At 48.1% G+C, this 15,820-nt stretch overlaps 1 long non-coding RNA gene across 1 annotated transcript; it reads left to right on the forward strand.

Moving 5' to 3' along the window:
* The first annotated feature begins 102 nt into the window (after window positions 1-102).
* On the forward strand, window positions 103-15,028 carry LOC135580232 (uncharacterized). The gene is made up of 2 exons (XR_010474614.1): window positions 103-8,332; window positions 13,648-15,028. It is a non-coding gene; the product is annotated as an uncharacterized LOC135580232 (long non-coding RNA).
* Window positions 15,029-15,820: the final 792 nt, after the last annotated feature.

Consider the following 15,820-nt stretch of genomic DNA (forward strand, 5'->3'; position numbering starts at 1 on the left):
CCCGCCGCTCCATCGCCGCTGCCGGCGCCCCCCCGGACCCCGCGCCCCCTCCCGGGCCGCCCCGTTCGGGGCGGCCCGGGAGGGGGCGCGGGGTCCGGGGGGGCGCCGGCAGCGGCGGGGGTCCCACCGCCTCACCCTCCCTTCTTCACCCCCCCCCGTTCCCAGTGGTCGCGCCCGGGCGGCGGGTCACGTGGCGGCGGGTGCTGTGTGTGACGTGGGGGCGCGGCGGGGCAGCGCGCGCGGCCGCGGGGCAGCGCGCGCGGCGCGGAGCGGAGCGGAGCGAAGCGGCGGCGACAACGACAGCGACAGCGACAACGGCGGCGACAAACGGGGGGTCCCTGGGTGGCAACAGCCGGGCGGTGCAAACACACATCCCAACACCCCCCCCCCCTCCTCCCGTCACTCTCCGAAAGAGAAAAAGGAAGAGATCTGAAACAAAAAACCCACCAAAATGCGCCTTTTAATTTTTTTTTTTAATTTTTTAACGTTATTATTTATTTTTGATATTTAATTTGGCGGGGAGGGGGGGGGCTCACTTTCGCGTTTAAAAAGCAAGCCTCCCCCCTTAAGAAAAAAAAAAACAACCCAGCGAGCAAAGCCAGGATCCTGCTGCATTGCACTGGATTTTTACGTTTTTAACATTATTTTTCCCTCAATCAGCTTTTTTGTTCAATAATTTTTGCAAACAGCCGCGCTCGGCTTACGGCCTCCAGCAGGATTTACTCTTGGGGAAAGAAGCTTTTTCCTTAAAGACCCCCCCATATACCTCCCTTTTTCCTTTTAATCTTTATTTTTTTAAATCTATTTTATTTCTTTGCTGGGATTCTCCAGACCTGAAAAAAAAGAAAACAAACCAAATTATTTCTTCCTCTTTTTTTCTTTTTTCTTTTTTAAATCCGTTTTCTCTTTTCCTTTCCAGGACTCTGGAGTGGTGGGTTAATTCTTTGTAGCTGTTATTGTTATTGTTGCAAAATAGCCTGTAAGTCTGTAAATATTCTGCTTCTATGGAAATGTCGAAGTGTGCCGGGGATGCTTAATTATGTTGGCTTTTCTGGAAGGGGTTTAATTTCGGCGCTTTTCGCTTATTACTGGGTAAAGGCCTTTGCTGGGAGGTGTGGGGCGGCAAAGGGAATAATGTAAAGCCTTTGCAATCCGTATGTCCGGTGGGTTTTGCTGGGGGGGTGCAGACGGAGGGGACCTGTCACCCCAGCCTTTCCCTGGTCCTCTATGGAAATATATCGCCCTGTATGTAAATCTGTGGAGATTTCTGCCTCTCTGTCCTCCAGCCTTGCGTGTTTATTTCCAGCGGGCCTGCTGAGAGGGTTTGTCTCGGGGTCGGGGGGTGGATCAGCGGATCACAAGTCTCATTTTTCTTTCCCCGTCGGTTCTTTGGGCGCTCGGTGTGGTGGGGAGCAGGGGGTGGACACGCTCCGGGCAGCAATGGCATTCCTGGGCCGTTGCAATTAATAGAAATTTATTTACGAGAATAACCACCGCAGGTCACAGTGCCCTCGGTCTACTAATGCAATTGCTCAGAGCTACTGATTCAGCCACCACCGAGCCCCACGGAGCAGCCACCCTGGATGCAAAGTCCCCGGGTGCTGCTTTTATTTCTAAGCTGAGCTCTTGAACCAAAATGCTTTAAAGCAATGAGGGGCGGGGTGGGGGGAAAGAAATTAGGAAGAAAGCCCTTCTGCTAATCCAACTCATCATTAAAAATAACCCAGTGGCAAGGCAGGGATGGCACTCCTGAGACACTTGAGATGGTACAGATATGCTGGAGAGACGGCTTTCCTGTAGTTAAAAAGCAATATGTAATTCCCAGAAAGTGAGTGCAGCTTGAGCTGAGCGACTCTGCTCCCGGCCCCGGGCAGAGAAGGGGCTCCCGGGGTGTCTGCAGGCGGCCGGCTCAGAGGTGAAGGAGGAATGGACCCAATAATATAAACTCTGCTCCGGGATTTTATTTTTTTTTTTTTATTTTTTTTTTTTTACAGTAATGAAATTAAAAGGAAAGGGAGGGGACAGATCTTTTCATTTTTTTGGTCATTTCTCTGCAGCGTGTGATGCTTTCGCTTTAGCTGGAGCGTGTGTCTGGCCGAGCCCGGCGCCTGCGGGACGTTCGGGAGCAGCGAGAGCGCTGCCGCTTGGGTATTTTTTTTTGGTGGAGACCCGAGGTCGAGCACGGCTTCTGTTCAAGTAGCACTTATACGGGGGAGATTTCTCGCTCTGCCTGGCCGCTGCTGAGCGAGGGTGTGCATCAGAGTTTCCATTCAAACTCCCCTCATTATGGGGATTTAGAGAAAGGCCACCAGCATCCCCTTCGGGCTGGGAACTGGGCAGCCTGGGTGCCTTTGCAGTGTTTTTGGCCCCTCTCCTCTGGTTTTGTACCTTCTCTTCCCCCCAGTCCATCACCTGGGGCCTGGCTGCGGTTCCCCAGGGGGTCCTGCCACCCGCCCCCACCTCCCACCGCTTCCTTCTGTCCCCCGAAAAGCAGCAGCCATCCCCATGGCACCTTGCTGGGGGTTTCGGGGTGCTGGGGATGGGGTCATTTCTCTTCCCCCATCAACCAGCGGGGTCAGGGCAGAGCGAGGCCTTGTCACCTTGTCACCCTCTTCCCTTGCCTGTCCCTGCTCTGGGGACCAGCTTGGCAGCTGGTGGCAGCAGTGGCGGCTGCCAGGTGGCCAAGGCAGTGATGCCCCGGCGGGGCGGCCTCCCTCACCTCAGCCAGCTGAGTATGAACGACTTTGCTTTGGGGGTGAAGGCAGCCCTGTGGTGCAGAAGGGGGGCTGCTGGGGGGCTGTGAAGCTGCTGGCAGCCCCCATATTGGCTGCGGGATGCTCCCCACCAGCCTCGGCCTCGGGGCAGCTCCCGCGCACCCACAAGGTTCCCGCACGGCATGTGGAGGGGCAGCAGCTCAGCCTCACCGTTTGTGCTGCCATAACCCTGCTGCGGGGGGCCAGCCCTACACAGCCCCCTCTCAAAAACTCCCCCCCACCCTGCAGAGACCCCCCCACACACCCAGGCAGGGGTTTTAACCCACATGTGCTGCCCTGCAAAGCAGTGGTGATGCCGGGACGGGAATGATGCTGCTGGGGAACGGTCCCCTCGGAGCTGGCAGGAGTGTTTCTGGGCGCACCAGAGCGGCTCTGAGGAGTGGGAGCAGGGGCAGGAGCAGTGCTGGGCATCACTACAGGTGCCTCGGATCCCCCTGATGGGGATCCAGCTCCAGCCTCTCCATTCCTCCCCCCAGCAAAGCTCCTCAGATGAAAAGCACCCCCTCTGCCCGCATGTTGGCATGCAGGGCACAAAGCAATGTGACATTATTTAGCCCCCTGTGAGAGCTGCAGTTTGATGTTGAAGGCCCTCAGAGCTGGAGGTGCTGCTCAGTGGTGACAGGAGACCCCAGGGTTTGGGTCATGCCCCCCAGGGGACGCAGTGAGTTTTTAAGTGGTGTCGAGGCTGGTGAGTATTTTTCCCAGGTGAACTGCACCTCTGGAAAGAACTCTCTCATCTTTTACAAAATACTACTTAAATAAACAGTGCCCCGCTATAATTTTTTTCTTTAGAAATTAACTCCTTCAGGCCATGAGGGTTACCCATCCCCATGCAAAACAGCTACCAGGACTTTTAAAGAAAACAAAAAAAATCATGTATCTGGGAAAGAAAAGTTTAGCCTGACAGAAGAGAGCCCATAAATCTCTCCCCTTCCCCGTGGCAGCCGAGGCCGGGTTGCGGGAGCAGCCTGCCCATTTCAAAGCCGAGTGCCGCTGCACGAATGGTACTTAAAAGGAGTTTTGTGCATATTAATGCGTGTGCGCTGAGGCCAGGCTGCACGCTGCACGGGGACAGCCTATTCCCTGCCTGAATTGAACTATCTTGTTTTCTAATCTAACCTACTTTTTTTCTTTTTTTCTTTTTTTTCTTTTTGTCAGAGGTTGGTGCTTTGCAGGAACCTGTTCTCAGTGCAATCTCAGAGCTTTTAGTGGGTGTCTGATTTCTGTAACACGTTTTGGTTTCCAGTATGAATGTAACGTGCATAGAATACCATGACACTGCTCTAGGTGTATGCGATCTTATCTACCTGACATTTAGGGTTTTTTTAACCGTCCATTTCACCTGATTTGCATAAAAATCACGTGGGTTTTCTTTTTTTTTTTCCTCTTTTTTTTTCATGCATCATCATAACAAACTACTCAGGTTTACCAGGCTGTTTTCTGCCTGTCAGCATGAATGCAGGGCCCATCTCTCTCCCCCTTCTTCCTCCGTGATGGAGGTTGGGGATGTTGAAGGCAGCGCTTGGAGGGGACCTGTGATCCCAGATGGCCACTGAAATCCTTAATAAGCAAACGTGTATGGTTTAACTTCCAAGAAAACAAAGCAGCTGAGCATGCATCCCATCCGGTTCTTGTTAATTTAAATAGACGAGACGTCTTTTTATTGATAAGGAAACTCCTCCGGAACAGCCCCTCAGATCCCAGAAGGCTCCCCCTGCCGCGGACGTCCTCATTACAAAACAAGGCCGCAATTAAAATAAACTCCAAGAGCTAAACAAACTGCTGCCTCTCGCTGGTCATGTGTTAGCTTTAGCTTTTAACGCAGAACAAAATGTTTTCCTGGGTATGGGAAGAGGCATGGGCTGCGGCCGGGAGGAGAAGAGGGAGCAGCAGCCGGGCGTGTGGAAGTGGCAGGGAGTGGAGGACGGCGATGCTCATCGGGGTTCCTTTTTCTTGCTTTCTTCTTTTTTAAAAAAAATAATAAAAATTGTTTTATTCTTACTTTTTTTTCTTTCTTTCTTTTTTTTTTTTCTTTTTTTTTTTTTTTTTCTGTTTTAATTGGAGTGTTTGTAATCTGGCTCAGTCCTTAATGCAAGGGAAAGGACTGGAAGTGGAAAAACTTGAATGTCGTGGTAGAGCCTGGCTGTTCCAGCACGCCCTGGGCACACCTGGCCGTACCTCGTCCCCTCCCAGCCCAGCTCCCAGTCAGCCCACTGACAGCTTGCCCATCTGCAAGCCACTGGCCCAATTTTTGTTGCTCCCATCGCACCTCATGCAGAGTAGGTACCACTCAGCATCCACCAGCATCCAGAGCTGGACCAGTGCGGTGTGGGCGGGGAGGTACGGGGCACCTCAGAGGTCAGGAGCAGGGAGATGGAGAGATGCATGGGGGTATGGAGAGATGGACAAGGGGACTGAGCAACAGCCAGAGGTTGCTGAGGGGTGTGTGGCCATCCATCCCCCAGCGCCCCCGCACAACGGTGTGGTTCCCCATACCTCATGAGAGCATGTTGCTGCCTCCATGCCTCGTGCAGGCACCTCATTTGGAGTAATGAATTGCACTCAGACCAATATCCCGCGACAAGAACTGCTCTGATAAAGGAGGGCTGTATGGTCCGGCCATGCTCAGATAAAATCCAAGGATGATATTTCTGTGAAATCACCCAAATAACTGGCACATCTGCCTGGCTCCCACTGCCAGGAGTGAGTGCAGACTTGTCTGTCCAAATTTACTTTCCTCTCATACAGGCAAAGGAGGGAGATACCTGTCTGCCTGCCTGATCTCCCAGACACTGGCTGTGAATAAATATCATTTACGGACATGCATAAAGACCGTCCCTGTCCCACTGAGCACCAACAGCCCCCTGCCATCTCTGCCTCGTCTTTGATTTAAAAGGGAAACTTCATCCTGAGGTTTTCTAGCCACAGATAATTTGTTCTGACCCCTCCTTGGTCCCAATCAATTTTTAACTAATTGTGGGCCAAAGCCTGGCAGTGTTTCGAAGGGTCCATGCTGGGCAAGGAGCCTCCTGGCAGGGCACATGGTGAGGGACCCTTCACCCAGCTGGTGTCCCCAGCTTGTCCCCAAATCTTGTCATCCGGGCACCCATGAACATACGAAGCATCTGACCCATGGAAGCTGAGAACCCCTGGCCCATGGCTGAGCAACACCGCTGATCTCTTTACTTTTCAGCACGTTTGTCAACTTTCAGCTGTCAAGATTAAAAAAAAACATCACTTACCCTTACAGATACTTTCCTGATAAGGATTTACACTGAGGTAACCTAATGCAAAAGTGGTTGCTTTGTCAGGAGAAATAAAATAATAAAGGCAGCACTTGCTTTGGATGGTTAATAGTGTTATTTATTACTCTTGTGCTCATGCCTCGGAGAATCTTGTGAATCCCTGATATTAAAAAGCAGACGAGAGCCTCAGAAGGAGGACGATGCCTCAAACTTTTACAAGCACAAGCACACTTAAATTAATATAGGGATTTGCATTGATCCAAATAATTTTGCAACAGGCCTCTAAAGTTCAGGCTAAACTAGCCTGTTATTTTGTCCTTTTTTTTTCTTCTTTTAATAACTCCTCAGGCGCCTCAGCCAGTAAAGTGCTACGTGAATTTCAATTTCTCTCTTCAAATAAAACATCAACATAATTTTTGTATTCTTTAAAACGATCTGTGCAATTTTGCTCACTGAAACCTTTTGATTTAGACTTAAAGGTTTTAGTGACTGGATGGGAGAGTATCTGAAAGTAATGATGAAAATGTTAATTATTTGTTTTACTGCCTCCTGAAATTCTTTTATTTCTCTGTACTATCTCTAAAAGCATGTCTGGCAATAACAAGCTGTCTCTGAAAATAATTCAATTAAAGGTATTGCCAACAGAATAGTTCATATTTTTTTATACCACTAGTTAGAGTGTTAAATAATATATTAGTAGATTTATAGACTACATTTAGGTATGACTATTAATAGCTACAGTAAAAACCAGAATATTCATATAAAAAGTGTGGGGGGTAAGTTTGGTTTCTGGGTTTTAATTTTTTTTTCTCCTCACTCTTCTTATTTGAGTTTCAGTTTTAGGACTTAAAAAGAATTAGATTTTCTCATCTTTTTCTGTTACTCCCATATGACAAGAATAAGTCAGCTACTTTTTGAGCCTAAAATTCCCTGTGGGATTTCTCCTTGTTTTAAATAATTAATATTAAAGGAGTAAGAAAGAAGCAGGCAGATTCTACAGGATGGACATTAATCGAATGGGATATTTATTTGCATAGGTACATGGCATATACAAAGGATCGAACCCAAAGCTGTATGAAATTGCCAGTTATTCCTTTACAGTGTTACAAATAGATTATTACCCTTAAGCATGTAACTCTTAATGTCCTAAAAAAAGTTTAACTCCAGGATTATTTTTATTTAATCTGGTAAATGACAAATATATTTTTAGTTTCTATAAAGCAGAAATAAAACATCTCCCAGGAGCTGGAAACTAAACTTAACTGCTCCCCCCCACCTCTTCTTTTTATTTTATGGACATTTATTTCCTTTTTTTTTTTGTTGTTCCTTTTATTTTTTCTTTCCAAAGTCTCATTAGCTCTTCTGAATTTTGCCATTTATTTCTCCTTCCTTCTCCCTCAAGAAAAACACTTTTCATCAGAAAACACGATATTCTTTTCTTCTGAGCCTCCCGGCAAATTACCTCGCTCTCTCCAGACGAGTTTCTAGGATCAACAAGTTAACCTTCAGAAAGATTACAAAGGTACAAGTGGGCTGCTTAAGAGGTGAATCATTAAACATAAGGTGAAGTATACGGCTGCAGAGGGTTTCAATTAAAGTGACAGTTCAGGCAGCCTTTGCCTGCCCGGGAAAGGTTTGTGTTTATCGTCAGCACCGCGTTGGGAGCAGCATCCATCCCGGGCAGGGAGCGTTGGTTCCCCACGGCCGCGTCCTGCATTGCCAGGGCTGCTGCTGCTGCTGCCCTCCCTCCTGCAAACAGCTCCGGCGGGTTCAGCCTGATAAATTCGACCGTGACAGCAGTAAAATACGGGAAAGGGGCCAGATCTCCTTTCTGTCCCACCCAGGCTGGAGTGAAGGAGCCCGTCTAGGACGTGCCGTCCCAGAGGCTTCACCCAACGCTCCTCGTTACCCCAGCCGCAGAGAGAGCAGGATCAGGCCCACAACCTTCCCCACTGCTTCCCTGAATCCTGTTTGCTTCTACTTTTTTAAAAAAATTATTTTTTAAAGTAGTTTTGTTTTAATATGACAGCATATTTAATAAGCAGCCCCGGGCTGGAGGGAGAAGTGCGAGATCCTTGCCGAGCCGTAGAAATCCTGCGCTCGCGCTGCCTCGTCCCCATAGCTGCTCGGAGTGGGGCCGGCACCTCGGCACTCCTGACACCCTCACCAAATTTCCCGTGGGTGCCCCGGGGACCCTCTACCCCCATGCAGAGGCTACATCTATGCACAGAGGGCAACATATGGACGACCAGTCCCCAGGCAGCTGCTGCTGCTCCGTCTGCCCTGCACGGAGGTCCCGCATGCTTGGAAGGGGTACGTGCAACCTTGGGCTTGTTTTTCCTGGCTTCGGGGAGTACGAGCAGTACAGTGGTGAACTGATTTAAATTTTAAGTATTTCTGCATTTTATATTTTGCTCCGGCATGTTCCCCTATGGCAGCCCCGAGTGTGGATGAGATCCTCTCCACTAGGATGCTCCAGTGATTGGGTTAATTCCCTCCTGCTAATTCCTTACATAATCATGTGGGCTCAGATCCTCAAAAGTATTTGTGTGCCTGCCTCCCTTGGAAATCACGGAGTTTAATTGTCTTCTAAAATTATTGTGTTTTGTTTTGAAAGCAGAGCAGGAAGTAACAAAATTGGGTTTTATGGGATTTTTTTTGCCTCTCTGTGGTTACAGAGCATTTTATCTACCTTCACAAATAAAAGCACGGTTAAATAGTGTAGTGCCCAGATTTACAGATGGATTTTTAGACTGTCACCAGTGGGAACTGAGTGCCGACATCGGTTAGGGGAGCTGGATCTTGGCCTGTTGGTGCTTCAGGTCCCAGCTGGTAAAATGCATATAGGACAATGGTGCGGTCTCGCAAAGGTGCTGGAGGGAAGAATCCATTAAAGACTGTGAGATGCTGAGATAGGAGGATAATAGAGATCACGTAAGTGAGAGATGCCATCTATTACTGATAACTATTGCACAGCTGACTGCTTCTACCTCTCTGCAAATGGCTCCTCTCTTAGTTTCATTCTTGGCTATATGACCCAAAAGAATTCTCCTCACTCCTTGGCATCTGTCCCCTTCAGATATTTCATGCAATAGGGAGGAAGGAGGAATCAAAATACCATGACATTGAAGTTTATTGCTGATTCTGCTCACGTCGGTTGAAATCAGTCACTAAAACCTCAGTCTGCAGGACCCCGTGCTCTGTATTTTTCTTGTCTAGGTAATCACGATGGCAGCAGGGGGAGGTAAGAAGAAGGGAAAAGAACTGAATTTATTAGGTGTTAGAGGAGCTTATTGGAAAACAGGGGGGAAAAAAGCCATAAAATTATAAAGATGGGAATTAAAACAAGTGATGAAATGCAGTCCCTGCTGAATGCAAGGGGACACTTCTCTCTGCGTGCACCCTTTCTCGGTTTGGAAGATGCCCAGGCATTGATAAACATTTTACAAGAGCCCGACTCTACAGCAGCAAGTGGTGGCGAATACCAGCACTGAAAAATACTCAGGTGCCAGGATCAGCCCAGCAGCCTCGGAGGCAGCGTTTAACCTGCTACCTGGCAGCCCATGGGCCCTGTTTGGGTTTGTTGTCAGCAAGCAATTTGGATCTGCAGTATACCTGTGCTATTTTTAGGCCAATTAATTTCATTGCTGGAACAGACAACTCTTTTTAGACCCAAGGCACTTTTTTTGCCCCCCTTTTCGATACTGTAGGGCTGATGTAGTGATTCTGGGGCTTTGGTTTGGCAGTCAGAACACCTGTGTATTTTATGCAAGAAACAGCAACAGGGAGGGATGCTGCTAGACAAATATTTGGTTAATTTTTGTAATTATTAGTAATAAAAATACTCTGCTTTCTCAAGCATCTTTCATCTCCAAGCGTTTTTGAAAGACGAGTAAAGCCAAGCCAGGCAGCTCCATGCTAGGGGCTGTAATTAACTTTAGCTCCGTGTTGTAGATGTGGGAAGTGCGGCAGAGGGAGGTGGGACGACCGAAGGTGCGGGGAGCCGTGCCCCAGCAGCAGCCAGCAGGAACCACCTGAAGCAAAGCTCTGGCCACCACCAGGCCCCTGGTGGACATGTCCTGCAAGGAGAGCTCATGTCACCATGCCATGCTGGTATTCACGCCAACTCCTAAGCCAGGAGCCTGTACTTTCCCTCCTGGGAGGTTCAAACGCACCCTGGCCAGGAGGCTATCCCTTGGCCACCAGTCTGTGTCATCTTCCTTCAGTATCAGAAGTGATGGGACACAATGTTTTTCTGCAATTCCCCTTCCCAGTCCTCCTGGTGACTGGACTCCACAAGCCACGAGATGATGCAGTCCCTCAGTGACCAAGAACAGGAGGGACCTGGTGGGCAGTGGAACCCAGTCCCCACAGCTCTGGGCAACCACATCCTCTTCAGAAGCTGCAGGCTTGCAAGGCTGGCTTTTTGCCTCTGGCTGCCTGTTGCAGGACCTCTTTACCCAACACAGTTAGGGTGCTTCTTTTGCTTTCTACCCTGTGCTTGTTCATAGACTGTTGATCCTTCACAGTTATGCCAATGCTGTACCAGCTGTGCTCTCCTTTTCCTTCCCACTGGAGGTCTCTTGGACATCTGTGTCCAGGCTATGTTTTTCTTTCTGGGAAATGGTTAGAAAATTCAAGAGGTAGGGATTATGCCTTAGGAAAATCAGCACGTAATTCTGGAGTGATTTAAAAGTTTCCCACCCATTTCTGACTGACTCAGCCCCGTTCCCTCTCTTTGGCCCTGGAGCAGAGGTAGCAGAATGCACCATGAGTTCTGCAGCCTGGCCACCGAGCTGGCAGCCTGCCCCATGCCCTTACCCCTGCCCCTTCTGGAGTTAGTATGTGGGGCTTTGGTTCATGACCCTAGCTGAATACAGCTGTGGTAGCTGAAGAGGTTGCCATTCCATGCTATGACTCATGGATGTATGTGGAGGACACAGATCTCTCAGGAGTGAACCCTCTGAGATTTTGGGACATGGATGGGATGATTCAAATGGACTCTTCCAGTTTGCTCCTTCCTTTAGTGGGGTCATGCCATGTTAGCTGGGACCTAGGCCTGAAACAAAGAGGGGTAAAAATTTTCAAGATGTAATTTTGAAAGAAGAAGAAGAAAAAAAACCCCTTAATATTCTAGTCTAGTCTAGTCTAGTCTATTCCTATGGATCACAAATGTGTGTCCCCAGCAAGTTTCACAGTTTAGACCCCAAGTGCCAGCACAGAAATCCTGGCTATAATTCTGAAATTAGTTGAGCCCAGCAGATCGTTAGAGCTTCAACCCTGCACAAGGATTCAATCACCTAGGTATATTTCAGATCCCAATTGACCTGGTACTTCTCTCTTTTATTATCCATGTGCAATCTCTCCTGCTGTGCCAAGATTTCTCTGTTCTTCATTTCTCTTCCGTCTCTGATGCCACAAAGTCAAGTGAATGTCTTCAAGGAAATCTCAGTAATAAAACCTATTTCCTCCTCTCTGCTGCAAAGAGAAAGCAGAGTAATAGTTTCTTTATCCATCAGGGACCGGTTAATGCCTCACTCCTCATCATCACCAAATGCAACTAATAAAGGAGTAAAGGAGATTTGGCAGTTTAATGCAGCAGCTAATTTTGTGCCTGCTGCTCTGCCAGAAAGTATTTTCACTTTTGGGTGATGCCAGAAGAGCAGAGCTGATTAATTAGCCTTCTCTTGAGCAGGAAGAGCTCAGCTAAGATGTCTGCAGCCCCCAGACATCCCAGGCGTTGGCCAACCTTGTTATCAGCTGGCATTCCCAGTATCTCAAGGGTTCATAGGTCTGTCTGTTTGGTTAAGGCAAAAAGATGACAGCGAGGAGCTTTCCCTTGGGAGGGAGCAAGTCTGTTACTCAGATCAGGTTTAGTTCTGTCATTGAGACAACAGGCCAGAGAAAGCTCCTAGCATGCAGGTGCTGGCCAAGCAGCGCCGACATGGTGGCTCACAGTGGGTCACTACAGAGCTCAACTCTGTGCTTGAGGGACACAGTACACAGACTTCCAAGTCCCTCTGCAGATCCTGCTTTGGAAGGGTCAGCACCGCGGCCACCACGTGCAGGTGTCTATGGAAGTTGACTCTCAGGATTAGTAAATATGTTTGTGCAGTGAGCCGAACTGCAAACCAAGAAAACTGCAGCCTCAGTGGGAGTGTGTCAGAAGAGATATTCAGCCTCATTCATTGACTACAAACAGTCAAATACACAGGAGACACCAGCCACGGGCGAGGGCATCCCCCAAGAACAGCACATGCCCACAAGACCATGACAAGAGCCCCCGTGCCAGCTCAGTAGTGCTCTCCATGGGTCATTAACTCCTCCTGAGCTCTCCCTGCCCTGCCTTCTTCTTCCACAAGGTGTTTCAGAGATGCTTAAACCCATGGACAGATTAATTAAACTCAGGGACAGGAACAGACAGTTTTCATAGGGCCTGGTCATCTTCCTTTCCATGTAATTTCTCAGAGGTTTGATGGTAATGCCTGTAGGAGTTTGCGAGACCAGGAACTTAGTGAGTATGTTTGTGGGTAGAGAAGCTCCTTTCAAGCCTGTGATGTGTAGGATCCAGCAAAACAAGTCCCCTGGTCTTGGTTGGGTGCCTCTAGATTCTGTGACAGTAATGATAATGCTGAGAATTTCAGTCTGGAGACTTGAACAGCTTCTGCTGTCTGAGGCTATTCCTGCCCCACCTGGGCTTTCTGAGCATCACTTCTGCCAGCCCAAGATGAATTTCCCCACTTGGGCACTTACTAAGGGAGACGCACTCTCAACTCCACCCTTACCCATCAGAGAGCTTGAACGCATCCTTAGCAGAAAGCAAGAACTTGAACCATATTGCATGTAGGTGAGGTTTAAGTTGCTCTGTAAAGCAATAAGGTCAGAGGAATTGCAGCATCTTGCATAGACACCCGGGACAGCTGGCGTTAGCTGAAACTTGCCATTTCAGTGTGCCAGACTGCTAAACTGCAAGGCAGAGAGGGCAGACCTTGATCCAGCAAGGGAGATAAGATGTTTCAGCTGGTACAAAGGAGCCAGTACGAAACTGGATTAGAAACAAGAGAAGGTTGCATCTGCGAGGTGGTGCAGCCTGGTGATGGGCGGCAGCCTTCAGGCACAGCGTGCTGTGGTGTAACGCAGAGATAAGGGAGAACAAGTGTGCAGCCAGAAACTGGAAGCGGGATCAGTTTAGCGTTTTCCTGGAGCGAAACACTTTTCCATGTAAAACATATTTTGCAGGCGTTTCCATTGCACTGTATCCAGCTTCACAGCAAGGGGAAAGAAATTGCTTTTCTTCCACAGTCCAGCTTTGATATGGCTACTCCAGCTGATGCAAGACCCTTGGGATTGCTCAGGGGGTGCAAAGGCAAAGCAGGTAGGAGGGGTGGCTTCGGTCTTGTGTGCACAATGAGAGCTAGATGGGGCTGTACACCCCCCTGACCTTGCAGAGCATTCCCCCGTTCCCGGAGGGTGTCACGCCCAGGTCTGGGTGTACAGATGGGTGCTGTGAAGGTGCTGTCAGCACACGGTGCGGACGGAGCTGTGAGGACAATGCACTGGCTGCACGTTTTACACTGTGCAGCAGAGATGGACAAATCAGCTCACCTTGATTTATCTTGCTCTCCTAGGTGATGTCTTGAAATGTCTCAATCGCATTGCTCCAGCCCGACCTGGCAGATAAGGGACAGCTTGTGCATGGCTGGGACAGGGTTGAGGCAGCGAGCAAGTCCAGCTGGCAGGAAGAACATCGCCCGCACACAAGGGGACAGATCTGTCTACTGCAGCAATCACGAGACCAAGAAATGCTTTTTCTTCAGAAGAACTTGTTGATTTTAAAAATAAAGCAGCCGCGGCCTATGCTCCCAGGAATGTCTGGGATCAGGAAAATGGAAAGACATTTTTTCCGTTCCTAGTGCAATTTGCACTGTAAAACCTAAACAGTGTTTGTCTTTCTGGACTTTCCCAGTTCCACACTTCTATGGCATTTATCAACACAGTGTTTTGGTGAGTGACCTTCCTGTGGATCATGGGCATGGCTGAAGTGAGGCAGTGATAGTGCCAAATTCCTGATATCCAACAGATTCCCCCTTCCTACCTGGAGCAGACAAATGAATCTGGGGAGTGCTCTGCTCATGGAGGAAACGGCCTGATCTGAAGGTATCTTTGGATCAAACTAAGCCCAAACCTGTAAAAACTTGTGCACCTGCTCAGCTCTGAGAGCATGAGTAATCACAGAGACTGAACATATTATTTCTATCATTTTTTTTCATACAGACTATTTCTGTGTCTCTCTTCTCCTATTATCTCAGTGTCTCGTAAACATTAATGAATGGTTCTCAGGTCCCAGCACACTGCTTCATTGTTTGGCTTGCAGGTCACAGAGAAGGATAAAAGAGATGGGAAAAAATACAGGGTTGCATTTTAAAATGTCTGATTTTATTACCATTTCTTTGCCTAGCTTCTGGAGCATAGGACTAAGGGGGTGGGGGTTCCCCAGCCTTCAGATTGGGGACTGGCCTCATGTACTCTGCCTTTGTGGGAGGGAGGGTGACCCCCACAAACTCAGACAGGAGCTGGAGGAGATTTCTGTGTGACACCACATTAGTGGAAAACCTTGCCAAAATGCATCATGCAAAGCATGGCTCGGAGATGTATCCTCAGCAGTGAGACGCTGAGTGCAGATGTCTGAGTTAATTCACACAATGGCAAAGGGCTGGGAGATGTTCGCAATTCTAAGGCTCTGAGCTGGGCATGGGTGAAATTCTTTCACCTGAAACTTCCCTTGTGTGAAAAATGCAAATTTGTTGACAAATAGTTTTGAGCATTAGTGCTGGTTGTACTAATTTTTTTTTGTCCTGAGAAAAGAATTCCAAGAAAGTACATTTGCAATGTTTATTTCAGTTTGAAATTCCCCTCCATTTTACTTGTAAATTGCTCCAAATCAAAGTGCAGCATTTTCTCCTCACCTTTCCCATTTGCTGTAATTTAAATAAATAGTCTCAGTCACAATATGAACTAATTCCCTCCTTCCTGACTTTTCAGAACTATTCATGAAACAAAACAACTCCAAATTCATTTTTTCAGACAGGTCTCCTCAGAATCATTAGACGCATTAACACCCACCACATAAATGAAACCACAGGCTATCAATGTTTTGAGACAGCTGTATTTCCCACCAGAAATTTGCATAGCATCACCTTTGTAGCACTCTGAATTACTCTACAAATATTTTTTCGGGGAAAATGCAAGTTACTGGTGCCAGATCTAGAATTAGGAGACTGAAAGTCCCCATGCAAAACCTCAGCCAGGCAAAGCCTTTCCACCAGTCCCAGGTTGCTCCTCCTATGTACTAGCACTGGGCAAACTTCATTCCTTACTCTGTCTCTTCTCACTACGTCTGTCCCCAAGAAAATGGTGTCATCCCACTTTCCTAAACCATTTCTTTCTTTTCCGGAAAAGCCATCCTACTGAAAGATCTGGTCTAAAGAAAGGCTTAAAATGCCTTTTCAGCAACTAAGCTTGACCTTTCTGAGGATTCCAGCAGCTATCTCTGCAAAATTTCCATTTTTGCCACCACTTAAGGTTTTCATCATACTCCCATCTAACAAAGTGTAGTTCTCAGCAACTGGAAGCAGAAGCAATTCAGCCCTCTGGGCAGTGATATTTGTCTGCATCAAGAAAATTCTCCAGATTAGACAGAAGATGGATATTTTTTTTCCCCTGTAATATATACTTTTAGTGAAATCCCCCAGCTCGATTCCCCTCCCCGCTCCGAAAAATAATAAGAGCAGAAAGAGAAAA

The sequence above is a fragment of the Columba livia genome, chromosome 9 (genome assembly GCF_036013475.1).
Source record: "Columba livia isolate bColLiv1 breed racing homer chromosome 9, bColLiv1.pat.W.v2, whole genome shotgun sequence".
NCBI lineage: Eukaryota > Metazoa > Chordata > Aves > Columbiformes > Columbidae > Columba > Columba livia.